Here is a 6,317-nt window from a genome sequence, read left to right as displayed (position 1 = left end):
GTATAAAATAAGGAATTCATTGTGGAGATCATATTTTACATGACTGTGACAGTAAAGAGAGAAGTCTATGGAAGCCTGGCTGCCTTTTCATCTACAACTGCTAAAGTCAGAAAAATCAGGAAAAAAAAAGTTAAAGGTGAAGCAAAGGGACAAAGTGGAACTACATCTGTCTCTCTCTGCTTCCACCCTTGATAACCTAGGTAACCTGCAGAAGGAACTGGTGCCCATCACCTTGAAGATGCACATGTGCCTGGACCAGGACACTGAGAAGCTAGTGGAAGAGACTTGGGGGAGATGAAGCATCCGTGTACCTGCTACTGACCAAAGGGGACCAGCAGATCAGTGACCACGTGTGTGAGCCAGTGGGGACTCATCCCCACACTGACCAATAGAGCTTCACGGCTGCTGTTTCATTTAAACCTTCCTGATCAAACACAGATTTCTCTTCAAGCCACACAAACTTATATATATATATGTACACACATACACACATACATACATACACAATATTGTATTATACTATATATACTATATATATTTTATATATATATATACACACTATATATATACATACACAATTATATATATATACACAATAACAATTGTAAGCATGTATGTACCCAATGTTGGAGCACCAACATATATAATGTAAATATTAGCAGAACTGAAGGGGGAAATAGACAGTGATACAGTAATAGTAGGGGACTTCAATAGCCCACTTTCAACAATGGATAGATCATCTAGACAGAAAAACAATATGGAAACAGTGGACATAAATAACACTATATAGAACAATAGACCTGGCAGACACATACAGAACATTGCACAATTCCAAAAGTAGAAAAATACACATTCTTTTCAGTGCACAAGGAACATTCTCCAGGAGAGATTATATTAGGCTACAAAACAAGTCTTACAAATTTAACAAGATTGAAATCCTATCAAGAATCTTTCTGATCACAATGGAATGAAACCAGAAATCAGTAACAGGAGAAAAAAATATAAATATGTGGAAATTAAACAATATATTCCTGAATAACCAATTAATGGGTCAAAGAAAAAATCAACAGGGAAATTAAAAACCACCTTGGGATAAACCAAAATGCAAACACAACATACCAAAACTTAGGGGATGTAGCAAAAACAGTTTTAAGTGGAAAGTTGAGAGTGTTAAACACCTACATTAAGCAGAAAGAAAGACTTCAAATAAACGACGTAACTTTACACCTCAGGGAATTAGAAAAAAAATAAGTCACAAGTTAGCAGAAGTAAGGGAATAGAGTTAAGAGCAGAAATAAATTTCTTAGAGACTAGAAATACAATTATAAAAAGGTCAGACTAAGAGTTGGATTTTTTAAAGATAAAACTGACAAATCTTTAGCTAGACTAACAAAGGAAAAAGGGAGAGGATTCAAATAAATACAATTATAAATATAAGAAGAGACCTTACAGCTGGTACTACAGAAATACAAAGCATCATAAGAGACTACTATGAACAACTATATGCCAGAAAACTGTATAACCTAGAAGAAATGGATAAATTCATAAAAACATACAACCTATCAAGACTGAATCATGGATCCTTCTCAAACTCTTCCAAAAGATTGAAAAAGAGGGCATACTCCCAAACTGATTCTATGAAGCCACAATCATCCTAATACCAAGACCAGACAAAGGCACTACCAAAATAGAAAACCACAGGCCAGTATCACTGATGGACATAGATGAAAAATTCCTCAACAAAATATTAGCAAACAAAATGCAACAACACATAAAAAAATCATACATCATTATCAAGTTGGATTCATCCCAGGGACAGAAGGATGGTTTGTCATAAATAGCTTTTATTATGTTAAGATATATTCTCTCTCTATCCACTTTGATGAGAGTTTTTAATCATAAATGGGTGTTGAATTTTATCAAATTCTTTTTCTGCATCTGTTGAGATGATCATGTGATTTTGTCCTTATGACAAACCCCATAGCCAGCATAATAATTAACAGTGAAAAACTGAAAGCCTTCCCACTAAAATCTGGAACCAGGTAAGGATGCCCACTCTCATCACGTCTATTCAACATAGTTTTGGAAGTCCTAGCCACAGCAATCAGGCACGAAAAAGAAATAAAAGGGATCCACCTTGGAAGAGAAGAGGCTAAATTGTCACCACATGTGGATGACATGATGCATATATACAAAAACCTAAAAGCTCCACACAAAAACTACTAGAGCTGATAAAAGAATTTGGCAAGGTAGTAGGACACGAGATTAACATACAGAAATCAGTTGCATTTCTTTACACTAACAATGAAATATCAGAGAAAGAAAGTAAAGAAACAATCCCTTTTAAAATCACATTCAAAACAAAAAATACTGAGGAATAAATCTGACCAAGGAGGTGAAAGACTTATACATGGAAAACTACAAAATGTTGATTAAGGAAATTAAAGATGACTTAAAGAAATGGAAAGATACCCCATGCTCTTGGATTGGAAGAATCAATATTGTTAAAGTGGCCATACTGCCCAAGGCAGTCTACAGATTTAATGTGATCCCTATCAAATTATCCATGACATTTTTCGCAGAACTAGAACAAATAATCCTAAAATTTATATGGAATCACAAAAGACCCAGAATTGCCAAAGCAATACAGAAGAAAAAGAATGAAGCTGGCTGGAGGAATAACCCTCCCAGACTTCAGACAGTACTGTAGAGCTACAGTAATCAAAACAGCATGATATTGGCACAAAAACAGACTTATGGATCAACAGAACAGAATCGAGAGCCCAGAAATAAACCCACAGAGCATGATCAATTAATCTTCGACAAAGGAGGCAATAATATACAATGGAGAAAAGACAGTCTTCAGCAAGTGGGAAAACTAGACAGCCACATGTAAATCAATGAAGTTCGAACACTAACTCATGCCATACACAAAAATAAACTGAAAATGGCTTAAGGACTTAAACATAAGACAAGACACTATAAAAGTCCTAGAAGAAAACATAGGCAAAACATTCTCTGACATAAATCATACCAATGTTATCCTAGGGCAGTCTACCCAGGCAATAGAAATAAAAGCAAAAATAAACAAAGAGACCTAATTAGATTTATAAGCTTTTGTACAGGAAAGGCAATCATAAACAAAACAAAACGACAACCTACAGAATGGGAGAAAATGTTTGCAAATGATGCAACTGACAAAGGTTTAATTTCCAGAATATATAAACAACTCAACTTAATAAGAAAAAAATAAATAGCCCAATCCAAAAATGGGCAGAAAACCTAAACAAGAAATTCTCCAGTGAAGACATACAAATGGCCAATAAGCACATGAAAAAACTCTCAATATTGCTAATTATCAGAGAAATGCAAATCACAACTACAATGAGGTATCACCTCACACCAGTCAGAATGGCCATCATTAAAAAGTCCACAAATGATAAATGCTGGAGAGGGTGTGGAGAAAAGGGAACCCTCCTACACTGCCGGTGGGAAAATACTTTGGTGCAGCCATTTTGGAAAACAGTATGGAGATTCCTCAAAAAACTAAAAATAGACTTACCATATGATCTAGCAATCCCACTCCTGGGCATATATCCAGAGAAAACTCTAATTTGAAAAGATACATGCACCCCAATGTTCACATCAGTACTAAATACAATAGCCAAGACATAGAAGCAACATAAATGTCCATCAACAGATGACTGGATAAAGAAGTTGTGGTACACACACACACACACACACACACACACACACACACACACTGGAATACTATTCAGCAATAAAAAAGAATAAAATAATGCTATTTGCAGCAACATGGATGGACCTAGAGATTATCATCCTAAGTGAAGTAAGCCAGAAAGAGAAAGAAAAATACCATATGATATCACTCATATGTGGAATCTAGAAGAAAAAAGAAAAAGAAAAAAGAGGACATTAATGAACTCATCTACAAAACAGAAGCAGACTCGCAGACAGAGTAAACAATCTTATAGTTACTGGGGGAAAGGGCGTGGGAAGGGATAAATTTGGGACTTTGAGATTTGCAAATGATAACCATTGTATATAAAAATAGATAAAAAACAAATTTCTTCTGTATCGTACAGGGAATTTTATTCAATATCTTACAATAACCTTTAATGACAAAGAATATGAAAACAAATATATGGATACATATGCATGAATGGAACATTAGGCTGTACACCAGAAATTGACATACTGTAACTGACTAAACTCAAAAAAAAAAAAAAAAAGAAAGACTGAATCATGAAGAAATAGACCCTCGGAATGGACCAATAGCAAGTAAAGCCGTTGAAGAAGGAATCACAGACCTCCCAACAACAAAAGCCCAAGAACAGAAGGCTTCATGGATGAATTCTACCAAACATTCAGAGAATTAGCTTCTGCTCCTTTCCCGGCTAAAGGAACCATCATGGAAGGATGATGTGTGAAAAAAGCAAAAAGAAGTTTGGTACTGTTATCACTCCAGATACATGGAAAGACGGTGCAAAGAATACCACAGAAAGTAGTGGAGGAAAGCTGAACAAAAATAAAGCTTTGACTTCAAAAAAGCAAGGTGCGATCCACACAAAAAGAATAAGTTCTCCACTGGTAGAATTTGTACAAGTGCTGTGCACCACCAGGTTCTCATTATTGCAGGGCTGTGCCTACAAAAAGGGCATCTGTTCTGTGTGGGGAAAAAAGATTTTGGATACCAAAACCTACAAGCAAACGTCTGTCTAGATACATTGAAGTTCCTGGCTTTCCACATGATTTTACTTTTTTGCTTTGAATTTTCAAGGCGTAACATCAATGTTCAAGTCACAAAATACATGTCCTAAGACAATTAAGTGTAAACCAGGGAAATTGATTGGTAAACATTCTTTTGCTCTCAAGAAGTTCCAAACTGCAAAAATGTAACTAATTTTCTGCCTTACATTGTTATTTTCCTTACAAACATCTTACTGAACTGGCAAATTTCATGAAAAAAATTTCCAAATTCTGTATGCACTTTCTATTTATCATTATTCATGTAATTTTATTATCCTTTCCCTCTACTTTATAGAGTCTGCAAAAGTAAGCAGGAGATTATTGATTTTTGGCTCTATCCTTGGTATCCAGACTTGTAATTCTTCCCTCATCCCTGTTGGATGCATAGTTCTCAGAATCAGCAGCCCCTTAGTTAATTGCAGCTTCACAGGTCATGTAAATATCTGAGGCCATTATTACTAAATAGATCTTTAAGTAACTAGCCCAGACCCAAGTCTAACATAAGTTGTATTTATGATATTTTTTTATTTGTTCTTGAAGCCCAAGTGCCACTATCTTTCATATGAGAGTAGGAACACAAATGACACCTCATATATGTCCACATGAATACAGTGGATTTCAGAAAAATGTGTATTACACACATTACCTTAAATTCAACCTCATGAAAGCCAGGAGAGCTCTGTGCCCCCATGATGACATGTAATGAATGAATCACCACTCTTTGGGAAAGCACTTTGAAGCAGAAACCAAAGTTTTGTTAACCTCCTCTACTTCCCCCTCCCCTGCCAAAATAAGTAGAAATAAACAAACAAACAAATAAACAAATGCCAATCTTTCTCAACCTTCCAAACAACTGAAGAGGAGGGAACACTTTCAAACTCATTTTATGAGGCCAGAATTACCCTCATATCAAAACCAGATAAAGATACTATAAGAAAAGAAAATTATAGGCCAATATCCCTGATGAACATAAACGCAAAACTCCTCAACAAAATAAAAGCAAACTGAAATCAACAGCACATTAAAGGATTATACAGCATGACCAAGTGAAATTTATCCTTGGGATGTAAGGATAATTAAGCATGGGCAAATCAATAAATGTGATACACCACATTTACAGATTGAAGGATAAGAATTATACAATCATCTCAGTAGGTGCAGAAAAAGCATCTGACAAAATTCAACATTTTTTTAATGATTAAAAACTCTCAGCAAATTAGGTATAGAAGGAATTTGCCCCAATATAATAAAGACCATATATGACAAGCCCACAGCTAACATCATATTCAACAGTGAAACACTGAAAGCTATTCCTCCAAATCAAGAACAAGATAAGGACACCTACTTTCACCACTTCTATTCAACATAGTACTGGAAATCCTAGCCAGAGCATTTAGAAAAGAAAAATAAATAAAAGTAATAAAATCAGAAAGGAATAAGTTAAATTTGTAAATGACATAACCTTATATATAAAAACTCTAAAGACTCTGCCAAAAAACTGTTACAACTAATAAATAAATTCAGTAAAGCTGCAGGATACAAAATCA

General features: G+C 35.0%; 1 pseudogene; it reads left to right on the top strand.

Annotated features, from left to right (window-relative positions):
• The first annotated feature begins 4,202 nt into the window (after positions 1-4,202).
• Positions 4,203-5,527, top strand: LOC116657537 (annotated as a pseudogene).
• The last annotated feature ends 790 nt before the right edge of the window (positions 5,528-6,317 follow it).

This window comes from Camelus ferus, chromosome 18 (assembly GCF_009834535.1).
Source record: "Camelus ferus isolate YT-003-E chromosome 18, BCGSAC_Cfer_1.0, whole genome shotgun sequence".
Classification (NCBI taxonomy): domain Eukaryota; kingdom Metazoa; phylum Chordata; class Mammalia; order Artiodactyla; family Camelidae; genus Camelus; species Camelus ferus.
Note: the sequence above shows the minus strand (reverse complement) of the source record. Positions and strands in the feature narration are given on the sequence as shown.